This window comes from Ceratosolen solmsi, unplaced genomic scaffold, assembly GCF_000503995.2.
Source record: "Ceratosolen solmsi marchali unplaced genomic scaffold, CerSol_1.0 scaffold14, whole genome shotgun sequence".
NCBI classification, from domain to species: Eukaryota; Metazoa; Arthropoda; class Insecta; order Hymenoptera; family Agaonidae; genus Ceratosolen; species Ceratosolen solmsi.
In genome coordinates this window covers 9,162,252-9,175,312 of record NW_011948420.1, presented here as the reverse complement: position 1 = coordinate 9,175,312, position 13,061 = coordinate 9,162,252, and the positions used below count along the sequence as shown (strand labels likewise).

Below are 13,061 nucleotides of genomic sequence, written 5' to 3'. Positions count from 1 at the left end.
TTGCATTTAATGCATTCAATTCAAGTCATAATAACAACTGCGAACATTAATATACTTTAGCGTGTAAAATTTATTTGGCATAAATAGTTCAGGTTGTCTCATATTCAAAATAACAAATAAAGGAAAATAAATGTTGAATAAATTATGGCCAACGAAACAATTTTGCAAGCGCTCTTATAGGAATGTAACAAAAAATAATGAATATTAAGAGTAGCGTTAAGCTTAATAAATGTAAGGTTATGAAACATTTCGTATTGAGCGTCATAGACTTCACAGTTTTCGACTATTTATCAAGTTTATAAAATGGCTAAATTTAAATTTAATTGCATAAAAAGTAATGACCGTAGAGTATCAGCGTAACGTTTAAGCCTCTTTCGTAAATAAAACAAATTCGATAAGTATTATATCAACTAGAATTATACCGATTGAAATTTTTAATGCTTCTTTGTACTTATTATATTGTACAATCGCTATTTCTACAAAATTTTAAAGAATTTTTGGCTTCTCTGATGGAATCTAGAAATCTATTCAAAGCTTGTCGTTGAATTTCGTCAATGTTACTCTTATCGTCATTTTCACCCTATTCAATTGTATATATATATATATATATATATATATATATATATATTCACATATATTATTCAGAGTTTTTATTATAAATAAGCACGTAAACGATACTCGATGAAGTACAGTCATTATATCCACCAGAAAGAAAACAACTCTCTACAATTATTCAGCTAACTACAAAGTTAAGGTGTGACTGACACGCTGAAAGAAAGTATCGACTCGTCGCCTTCAAGTTTCAAGTTCAGAATCATTGCTTTTAGATGCTGCAACATTCGTGTATCGTCCGTTATCGTCCGTTATCGTCCGTTATCGTCCCTAAAATATACCATTTTACGATTATTTTCTCCGCTTTAAATCTATTCTTAACGTTCGCACAGCTGGCCTTCCCTCGTCTAAATCATGCTCATTAGGCATTCCTTCGACTCATACGGATTTTTAATTATATGTATTAAAGAAATAGTTAATTTGAATATTTCATTGGAAATGAAGATTTTGCTATTTATGCCCGATCGCATAAATTTATAGAATTCAATATAATCGTTAAAAATATGTTTACGATAGCAGTATGATTATAAAAAACAATATTTTCTCATACCTATTGGATTTATTTCATTATCAATTACGTCAAATAAATCTATAATATATAAATAGACAAGCAAATAAGTATGTCCTCATTCATATCAAACTTCTGTCAATTAATTAATTAATATTGTTTTTTAGAATTTTTAGTATTATTGCTTCTTTTTTACAGAGATTTCTCAATTACTCCAAGAGACTAATATTCGTTACCTAATCGTTTGCTCTATAAATACCAGCTTATGTACGTAACGAAGTACATCTGACAATTATTAACGAAGACCAATTGGGTATAACAAGGTGTCTAGAAATTCCATTAGTAACACGTAGATGAACTCTGATAGGCAGATTCAACTGATTATATTAAGATACAAAGGCGGTCAAAGTATTGGGATTTAACGATTCCGATGATCACACATTACAACGACATTTAACAACCTGATAATATTCAAAATTTTAATATCTTCATTGCTCTTATTTTGATTAATAACGTGCTAGTACGAGTACTTTTTTCCTTCATCTTTCTTCTTCTTTTTTCTTCTTTTTTCTTTTTTTTTTTTTTTTTTTTTTTTTTTTTTTTTTTTTTTTTCCTCTTTCTCTAATTCAATTTTTCAGACGACCATTTATGTCTATTGGGGTTATAGCGCTGAATAATTAAGATTATTCTACAATCACGGCTTTCATCAAGTAAATATACATAGATTCCTAAAAAAAAAAATTTATATCATTTTAAAAATATTTATAATTCTTTTACGCTCAATTTCATTAATGATAACATTAATAATTTCAATGTGACTTGGATAACGAGCACACACGCTTTATAATTTAGAATTAATCGATAACGATTTTAAATTACTCCTCAATCGATGAGTTTGCTTAATTTAATTAGCTGATCGATTACCATCGTTATTTTACATCGACTATTAAATAATTAGCAACGACATATTTCATTCGCCATAATTAAGAACTAAATATTCTTAAATAAGTTTATTCTTATTATACGTATGCAGTGTAATTAAGTGCAAACATGTAAAACATAAAACATAAATAAAACATACTCATTTTAATTTCAATGCAATTTTTGCCTTTAAAATATTTTATAAATGTTAATAATATTGATAATTGATTGAATAACAATAAAATTGATTGAATTACATAAATTTATAATCAGATGCAAATAAAGTGTATTCAATATTGAATAACACTGATCTATATAAAAATACAACGTCCTTTTCTTCCTATCCTTATTTCTCTTATCTATGTTTGTTTTGCCTATACTCAGCTTTGTATTGCGTTCTTTTTTCTTTTCTTTGTTTATTTAATTATTTTTTTTTTTTTTTTTTTTTTTAATAATTAATAAATACGTATAGCTTCATCAATAAAAATTACTTAACATGCGAAATTTCTCTCGACAACTTAACTGCGCTTAAAACAAAAAGCTCCGTTCTTATAGATTTTATAGGGAAGTATAATCACGAAAGTGAAAGTCGGTTCTCATTCATATAATATAAAATTGTAACAACTTAGAAAGTTAGTAAAGTAGCTAGTAAAGTAAAGTTAAATTATTAATTGCGAAATTATTCTGTTTTCATATACGCTTTTTATTCTCCATTTTATTACATTCAATCGAAAGTAAATGCTTCGGCTTTCATTGAATACATTCTTATCCGAGGACGAAGAAATGTGAATTATTTAATAGAGAGGAAAGAGCGTTTCATTAGCGCAATGTGAAAAAAGTGCTTGAATTGGCCTTACGTGCCACTAGTCTCCAGAATTTCTGCATGAAAATGTATATTTCTCCGTTTGGATCGGCGTAAGATTGACGAGAGAGAGAGAGAGAGAGAGAGAGAGAGTGAGAGAGGGGGGCGAAAGAGGGGGGGGGGGGGGGGGGGGGGGGGTGGGGGGGGGGGGGGGACACAAAGCCAAGATAAGGATCGGCGAGAGTAGATAGAAGAATTGGAAAAGCGTAGACTGATTGGTGATCGTAGCAGGACTTATTGGCCGAATGCCAACAGTGCGATGCGGCGACGCATTTTTGCTAAAAAATCCTTATTACTTTTCTTCGTTTGTATTTTAGTGGCTCCGTTCTCGTACTCACCGCATATTCCCTTCAATCTCGCACTTGCATCTATCCAGCCATTTTCCGTGTAAAATATCGCTCGAAATATTCCAAGGCTGATCAATGCATGTAGGCTTCTCGCGGGAACGAGTGTAATTCTACTTTATACGAATGCTCGAGTCGCGTTCGATGTTTTGTATTTACCTAATTCTCACACACACATATATATATATATATATATATATATATATATATACGCACAGAGAGAGAGAGAGAGAGAGAGGGGGGGGGAGAAAAGCTTCTTAAACATTTTTTAAGGGCTTGACTTGCTTTATATGAAAATGGAATTGATTTTTTAAATAAAATAAAAGATCTTTTCAATAATACAACGTCTAATTTGGATTGATTTTTTCGATTCATTTACTACTCAATTATTATTAAAAAAATTACTTATTGCTAATTTATTATTTACTTTAAAATTATTCTATTTTTTTTTAACTAAATTAATTTCAACTGAATTTCCGAATAATATCATAACAATTATTCTGTTGTAACAATACATTATTCATAAATATGATTAAATCAATATATTACATAAGCGATAGAATTATGCATTTGAAATAAATAAGGGTGGAGTGATTCTTTCATACTGTTGGAAAATTTAGTTTTATTTTGCATAATTATCTTATTGAAAATAGACTTTCGTATTCTTTGTAGACAACTGAATTAAATAACAAAAATGAACTGCCAAAATATTGACGTTTAAATAATAAATAAATATTAATGCACCACAAAATCTCGGCCTATCGATTCTATTTTATGAATGTTTAATGATATTTGTATTATTTATTTGCTGATAAGTGCTATTGTATTGAATTTTCATCTAAAGTACGTTTACATTTTCAGTCATGATACTTTAAAAAATATTTTTTAAAACATTTAGCTCTTAAAGAAGCGAATACAACACACATGCGCACATATTCTCATACCCATCCACCCACCCACCCACACGCACGCACGCGCGCGCGCGCGCGCGTACTCACACACACACACACAAACACAAACACAAACACAAACACAAAATTTACAATTAACGTATAATTTTTTCATGTATTTTTAGTTAAATAAAAATAAATTATCCGATGCTCCTACCGTAAATAATTGATAAATTTTAAATTGAGTTTTTACTGTAAATGGAAATAAAATAAAATTCTATTTAACGTATTATGAAAATAGAATAGTATTCTTTATTTATTCTATACTTACGAGGATATTATATTTGTATTAATTATTTTAATGTACTCGATGTGATTTATAAAGCAGAACAGAATTAGAAGTGGATAAAATTCATTAAATATATAATTTCTCTTTACATTTTTGACATTATAAAATTAGATTTATTACAAAGATACATATAGGTCGTAGATCATAAGAATAGGCATAAAAAACGTAATGTTGTGTGCTTTAATCCTCTTTATATTCTTAAAAAATAAAAAAAACTTATATTTTTCACAAAGAAAGAAAGAACGGTTGACAATATCGATCAGCTTAAGTTAATGAAACTCAAAAACATTCCTTTAATTCCTAATTAAAATCATATATTTCGTATTCGATAATAAAAGGCTTAAGCCTTTTAAATAAAATAAAAACTCTCCTTAATAATAATAATAAATGTGTACATCATCAGCATATTTGTTTTAGGAACAAATAATAATACAATTATGTTAGAAAATGCTTTAAAGTCAAAGTAACGAAATATCTTAAAGAAAATATGGGAGTGCAGTCACATTTCAACCGTTTTAATCTTCAATAATGTTAACTGGCAAATGTATATAAAAATTTCTAAAAACCCAGATTGCCTAATGGCTTTAACACTTTTTATGAATAAATAGAACACGAATGTAAGAAATAATCATCGAACAACTTGACACTAGAACATCGATGCATTAAAATACATATAAAATAAGAACGCTAACGTTTATTATGTAGAAAAGAAAGAGTGATAGTACCGATTAATATATAAATTTCCACGTAAGTGGCTGATTCGTTAAAGGATCTTTCGGTAAACAAGAACTTTGCCGTAAATTAAAATAATAACAAAGCCCATGGCACCCTCTGTGCCAATGCGCGCGCAGCAGTGGGAATTAAATGGGAGAGGATGAAAGGATTATCGTTCGAACGGATATTCGATCTACTCGTGGATGCATGCATGCATGCTTTTGCAGAATTTTCAAAAAGAAAGTCCGTCTCTGCGACGTTTCAACCATGCGCAACCATTTCGCATGACTCACAATTCTCTCTCCATCTCCCTCCCTCCCCCTCTCGTCCCACAACCCTCCCGCCGCCTATTCACGCTACCTCTGTCTCTCTCCCTCAAACTCGATTTCAATCTCTTGCGCGCACTCTCATATCATCCCTTCACCCATCGCAATGCTATCTCACACTTTTCGTTCCACGCGCGATCACCGTTTGTATTCCCCTTCCCCCTCTCGCTCGCTCGATCGCTCGCTCACTCGCTCACATTCTCTCACACCGACGCAGCTCGCCTGTGTTGTTGGTTTAATAGAACCGGATTCGAAAAGGCAACGAATGTTTTCGGGAACGCGGGATAAGGTACGACCATCGCGTTCTCGAGGACCTTACTAGCTATATTCACTGTCGAGTATTCACTATTCAGTAAAATGCAATTCTAAGGAGCGTCGTCATCGTCACGGAAAGGCGCACCATTGTCTCGTCAGTTGCGATAATTTCGTTAAAAGTAGGCGACGCGATCCAAGAGATATCCACATCATCACCGAGCGTTTTCCTTTCTCCCAGACCACCACTGGCGTCCCCTCGTTCTTCTTCGATAGCACTTTTCAAAATTTTCAAGCCCTCCTCTCAAAGAGGAGCCATCAAACTATCTCGACCTCTCAATCATTATCCAACAACAACCTCGTCCTTACCACTCTTTGGCTCTGCCTGCACCTCAATAAATGCCGCAAAGGAGGAGCGAATGGAAGTCCGGGAGGCGAGTGCGAGCTTCGACTGACGGCGATTGAAAGGGCGGACGACACTCACCAGGCGTAGACGAAGTAACTCGCAGCAGCAGCAGCAGCAGCAGCAGCAGCAGCAGCAGCAGCAGCAGCAGCGGCGGCGGCGGCGGCGACGGCGACGGCAGCGGCAGCAGTCTGATTATTACCAAAGAGGTCCAACCTCATGCCCGAGCGCGGGCCAGGCTCTGGCGAGGTCCAGTCCCTCGGAGCAGGCCACGGTCGGAGCACTTGACACTTGGTTGGAGGCGCGCGACCCGCTAAGCTAGAGCCCCGAGAACCGCGAGGAAACTGTGGGGTCGAAGGCGGGCGCGCTCCCGTCAAAGTCAGCTGTGCCGCTGCGCGCCCGACCAAATAAACCGTACCGACTGAGGCTCGCGCCGCCGCTCGTACTTTTCTTCAATCCTCTCTCGCCTCCCCCCCTCCCCCTCCAACTCCTCCTCCACATCCTCCCATCCCCCTCCACAACAACCACCACCTCCACCTCAACCTCATCCTTCTCGTGTCCCTCCACCGCCGTCGTCGTCGTCGTCGTCGTCGTCGTCGTCGTCGTCGTCGACATCGTCATCCTCCACTACCACTACCGCTACCGCTACCACTACCACTACCACTACCACTACCACTACCACTATCGCTACCACTACCGCTACCACTTCCAACTATCACTACCGCCACCACCGCTGCCGCTGCCAACGTCTCGGCGCGTTCGACTGCCGTCGTTGCACGAGAACGCGCGCGCGCACAGCCGTCCAGGGGCGGACGACGCCGGTCTGGCCGTCGCGCTACGCGAGGCCCGGATGCCTTGACGTCGAGTGCTCCTCGAGCCTACAGCTGCTCATCATTGTCCGACGATCGGATCAATCGGGACGGTAAGAAAAGCCCTTAGCGAGTTCTCGCGGTTGTTCTCGCATCATCGTCGGTCGGCCTCCTTCATCGCCACGTCAAACTTCTCAAGGACGAATAATCCTCGTGGATGATGACAGATTGGCGCGACTCGGCGGGGCCGCCAGTCCCGCTTATCGGAAACATCGAGAGCCAATTGCCAACCATTCTTCAAACCTTTATCCCTCTCAATTGTCCTTAAGAGATACGAGACTTTTACGATGTGCCCTGATCGATTTTTAATGGCATTTTTGCATTTTTCCATTGACGACCTTGAGCATATTGCGCACCCGTCAGCCGCGGCGATTAAATGACGATTTTTTTCATTTTGGCTTTGTCCACATAAAAATATCCAGACTCGATACATTGTGGTAAGAAATATAGTTAATTTGTCGATTCGTAGCGAATTCACCAACAACAATTTATACAATTTATACAATTTATATAATTTATAAAATTTATACACATCGCACTATTAAAATTCATTAGATTTTAGATGATCGAGAGCGATCGTCAATTCGGTAAAGCTGCGAGTCTCATTATTAATTGCCAATGCATCAAGCGTCACACCGCATCGCAGCATCTTTACGAAATTACGGATTAATGATTTTATCGATGCCGAGATGAATAAGAAGACGGATAAGTAATGTAATGCGATAGAGCGATTAAAGAAAAGTCATTATAATGATTTAAGTGAAAGACAAAGGTTGTAATCTTATCGAGAAGCCGCGGTCGTGCGCAATGATTCCTTAAAAGTTTCATACTCTCGGGATCGCCTCTTCCTGCTTTACGAACGCATGCCGAGGACGAATGATGATTCGACTTGCATGAGCTTTTGCGTCACGATGACGAAATAAATTATCTCTCGTGTTTTCTTTATTCCTTCGTATTCCATTCCAAGAGCGATGGAGGGAGGAAGGCGGCTTGGTGCGGGGGACGGTGGGGGGGGGGGGGGGGGGGTTCGATAACAGCTGACAATCTGATAACCGCTAGCGGGAAAAGGGAAGGGGGTGTGGGGGGGGGGGGGGGGGGGGGGGGGGGGAGGCGATTCGTTCTTTCATTTATTTATTTATATTTTCGTTTTTTCTTTCGTTCTTTTTCATTATTTCGTATCGTTTGACTCGAGGAAGATTTTCATTTGCCTCGCGAATTTTCTAAGCTCCTTCCCATTACTCTACGTCATTCGCCGCGTGCGACTCATCGAAAGGTTTTTAGTTATTTCATTCTTCAAATCCAAATGCGATCCACTGACGACTGACCTGACATTCATGGGATCGGAATACTTTTGATTAAATATCCTTGATATAGCTCGTAGCGATAATGGAAAGAAGCTTCTCAGATTTGCATATTATTCATTAATCGATATTTAATAATAATAATTTATTCTTTCCTTTTCATTATGCTCTTCATTGCCGTTTAGAAACATCTTACGTAAAGAAAATTACACATTGGCCAAAGGAAGCACGAAGAAAGAGAAAAAAAGTTTATTGACAAAGCCAAGATGCTCGATCTATAGATTCGAAATTTTTTCTGTTTTCTTCTTCTTCTTCTTATCCTTTACTCACTCAAAACGGGTCTAGAATGATTAATAGTGCATTGAAAATGGTCAAGTATATTTTCGTCGTGTGAATGCCTCGATTATCGGTGCTTTTCAGGCGCAATTGTATCTCATACATCCGATCAACTCATTTACGAGCTTATCGTGTCACTCGCTCATCCACACGAGCATTTAAGTATTAATTTTGTTCGAGAGAAAACAATGCGAGTCGTCGGTCTACCTCGAATGGACTCCTAAATCTCCGTTGAGTCCGGTCCTTTGCTTATTCTCGAAGCTCCTGTTTATCGAGACCCTACCAATTTTATAAACTTAAAGTTCTATAAATTTTTGGCCGATTATGCTACTAATACGTGGCGATTTCATTGATCGCGATAGAAAATGGTGACGTTTTATAGATATCAAGAATCCTCATTGTACTTATGAATTATGGCTTATTGGAATGGCGGGGCGTATTGACACACATTTGTATCTCTAATTTATTCAACGGCTTCTGACTTCGACATTATCGACAATAATTTCAGCGTAAAATATCTCTCCAAGATATTTTTATATTGCAATGAAAATTTGCGGTTTAAGGTTTTTAAATGCTAGCAATGTAGCAGCAGACCACCAATTTAAGAAACTTTCCGTGGCCATTTAAATTAATACAATAATTTAAATTAATCCTTCTTACCTCATGCGACCCAACTTTAAATCGGATATTAGATAATCTATTAGCTAAATCTTTATTAATATAATTATATTAATATAATTGTGGTGGTGTGTCGTTGAAATTTTAAAATTTCTCATTGGAATAGCCCAATTTTGGAATATCCAACATTTCCATCGATTAAAAACAATTATTTAGCAAAATAGCATTTCGACATTACAACTGCCACGATTATAACAATAATAACAATAATAATATTAATAATATTAATATTATGGATGGCTCGATTGTTATGTGGAGAAGAGCAGACACGATAAATAGGCAAATGAAACGAGATGTACATCAAATTTACATCACTCAGTTTATTTTAAAATATTTTCATATTTACTTTAATACAATTACCCACTAGTAGCACAATATCAAAATATTCAAATATCGATTGTCTAATATATCGCAAAATTATTAAGTAAAATCATTTTCATCTCAATGTAAACTAGCCAAGATAAATGTTCACTAGGAGCTATAAAAGCGACATAATAATCGCCGTTTTCTTCGAAGAGAAGTAAAATTTTATAATTCAACGAAGAACATATCGACTTTTAGAGGTAATTTTAGATTAGTTTGAAGTAATTTTTTTGAATATATTTTTATCCAAGTTAATTAAAAGTCTTTGCGTAGTAGTCGCAGAATTTTTTTAGGTAAAATGTATATATAATGCGTGTGCTATTTTGGTTGATAAACGACACGGTAGCTCGACCGCTTACCGAGAAGTGTATTTCATCGATTAAAGATTGCTTTAATCGCGCGATCGAACGAGCTCCGCGAGACGATATTTTGAATTATCGAGTTGAGAGGGAAGGTTGCGTCAGATAAGGCCGCGGACCAAGTTCAAGGCGCATTTTATTGGGACGTAACGTCATCGTTCACAAGCCCCTTGGAATCCAAAGATCATCGGCTTTCACCACGCGCAGTCGCGATTTCCAAGAGAATTCAGTCATTGTGCAATCGGTGCTGCTGCACTCGTGCCTCGTCACACGCGACAAAAGGAAATCGTATGTACGTAAAGGAAACGTGAAGTTCGTGTGTCGGAAAAACGCGAGTGGCGATAGCTCGAGAGTACTCGCGAGCGTGAAAATTCGCCGAAAGCGTGATCGTGGATTAACACGGACGCTTGGACATTGTCTTCCCCCCCCCCCCCCAACAAGGCACCCTCCAACTGTTACGTACTCTCGCAATGATTCTTCATGAGGTACGATCGTTCACGAAAATCTCTGTGAAAATTTCACTCGATAGCGGTGCAAGAGCATTGTCACTCAATTTTTATTACGCAAATGCGGTGATCTCGCTTCCGAAGTCTTCCGACTCATAATTGACACCATTCGTTAAATTAATAAATCCGTAAACTTTATCACTCGGAAAACCTTCTGACCCTCGTTATATGCCAAATTATTCAATATAACAGATTTATCTTAGATTTTGTTTAATATGTCTTGGCTTAGTAGCTACGAGCTCGACAAATGCATCTTTCGTTTATCGCTTAGCACAGCGAGGCAAATTAAAATTTTACGACGAATGACGCCTTACTTTGCATCCCACCCCACATTATTATTTTATTCACCCTAACTGCTTCACCCAAACATTATAATAATTTACATTCTTATTTTTAAATGTCAATTATAGCGCTGAATGTTCAAGTGTCATTGGAAAAACCATTATCCATCTGATCCAAATGATATTAAATAGACGAATATTCCGGGGAAACAAAAAATTCCCAACCAATTCATTCGATAAAAACAACTTTCCTGTTTACAATAATAAATGACCTGACGTCATAGCGTCCACAATTGCCATTCGCACGACTATTTAAATTTTAATTTTTTAATCGTTTATGCGTGTGTAATATTTAACAATGCAGATTGACGCTACTCAACAAGAAAAAAAAAAAAAAAAAAAAAAATTTACGTAATTTAAGTAATATACGTGATATATATAATTTGATGCACATTATCTATACTTTATACTACAATATTTCTATTAACGATAGATAATCTAAAGAGCAAAACGTACGGATGATAAAATTTCAATAAATCTCTTTCAACTTAACGTATTTCAGCATTAAATAATAAATGTAACACTAGCACGAAGCTCCAATGAAACATTAAGTATGAAAATTATAAAATTAAGATGATCTTAATAATATTGCTGTGCAGTGGGGAAAATTGTGCAATTAGCTTTGTAGACGTTTGTGACAATTAATCTCAAGCATCGGGAAGAAATATTCTATCCTCCTCAAAGGGAAAGAAAAGTCAAGCATCGTCACTCTCGAAAACGAATATTTATACGAATGAGCAATTTTATATTAACGGTGCGCAAAATTAATTACGAAAATCTTGGCACGAGCGTTTCTAGCCAAAATCTAACCTTTACCGTTGAGCAAATTTTGCGCAACTATTTGCGCGGCAATTACTTTAGAACCTAATTAAATTACATAGAGAATATGTGAAAATCAATAGATAGATTATAATTTTCCATTTCATTCAAGAGGATCCAGTGGTTTGTCACAAAGCATCGCCCTCAAGTTTATTACAATGTACTTACTTGTTGTTCAAGTTCATTGAACCTTTATCGACTCAATTTCTTAAATACAATCGCAAAATGACTTTACGCTCCGTCATTATTTTCTTAATATAATTGAGAGGCGGTGGCACATTATATAAAGGAGACTCATCACTCGATTTTCAACTATAAACCTGCATACGTTTCGGTAAAATCGCTGGTCAGATCGATGGTCAAGCTCACAGGGCCCGAACATTGGCTTTTAAAACAACATAAGCTTTATCATACATAATCAATCGAGCTTTCATTATCATAAATATACCTGCGACTACTGGGCATATCATCGGTTCGGCAAAATCTCGACTTTATTGTAAATCGCGCAGCAGCCCCGGTGGTCTTTCTCTCTCTCTCTCTCTCTCTCTCTCTCTCTGTCTCTCTCTCTCTCTCTCTCACTCACTCTCTTACAAAGCCGCAAAGCGACAATAGCCTCGGCTTGCAAAAATTCATCCATCTCTCTCGTTAAGCTAAGGATAATAGCGTCGCTTGACTAAGCTAGTGGAAAGGCGGGGACCGACAATCGCGTTATGATAAGGACGCCAAATCCCCAATGCCGGGGCCCCTTCGACTCCGTTCTCCGGCCCTGTCCGCATCATCGGCACTCACCCGTCGACGCTGCCACCGAGCACAAAGGCAGCTAGCCAGCCACCGTCCGTAGCTTCGTCGTCGTTGGCTTGCCATAGCCACAACGAGATTATCGCCGCCCCCGCACATGCCCGGCCCCACGGAAACTGGTGCTAAGAAAGGAAGTGCGAGTGAAATGAAACATGCAGCTAGATAGTACGATAGACGGATAACGCGCGAGGGAGTGAGAGGGAGGGAGTGAGGGAAGGATGGCGAGCGGGTCGGCGGGGAGGGAGAGGGGCCGGGGCTGGAGTAGTAGCGTGCACCGCAGCGGGTCGATACTCGAGCACCGAGAGGCAGCGAGGAGGAGCTCCGATCTAACCGGTGCGAGTGCACCCGTCGGCCCCGAGTGCGCTTGCACCGGGAGGACCCGATGCTAGCCGCCGTGGAGGAGGGGGAGCCGATGTACTCGAGTGCACGAAGTCGAAGCGCTCGCGCGAGCGGCACTGGCGGACGAGCGGCCAAAATATATATATATATATAGAAAGAGAGAGGGCGAGA

General features: G+C 37.7%; 1 protein-coding gene across 2 annotated transcripts in view; it reads right to left on the bottom strand.

Annotated features, from left to right (window-relative positions):
• The window catches only part of Atet (ABC transporter expressed in trachea), a 45,727-nt gene that overhangs the window by 28,728 nt on the left and 3,938 nt on the right, over nt 1-13,061 (bottom strand). Inside the window, exon 1 of one of the 2 annotated variants that reach the window (XM_011498155.1) lies at nt 6,263-6,280. The exons of the other annotated variant lie outside the window; for it this stretch is intronic. The gene's annotated coding sequence lies outside the window, so the exon portion shown is untranslated. Of the gene's footprint in view, nt 1-6,262; nt 6,281-13,061 lie in introns of those variants that run through there. 2 annotated transcript variants of the gene reach the window in all.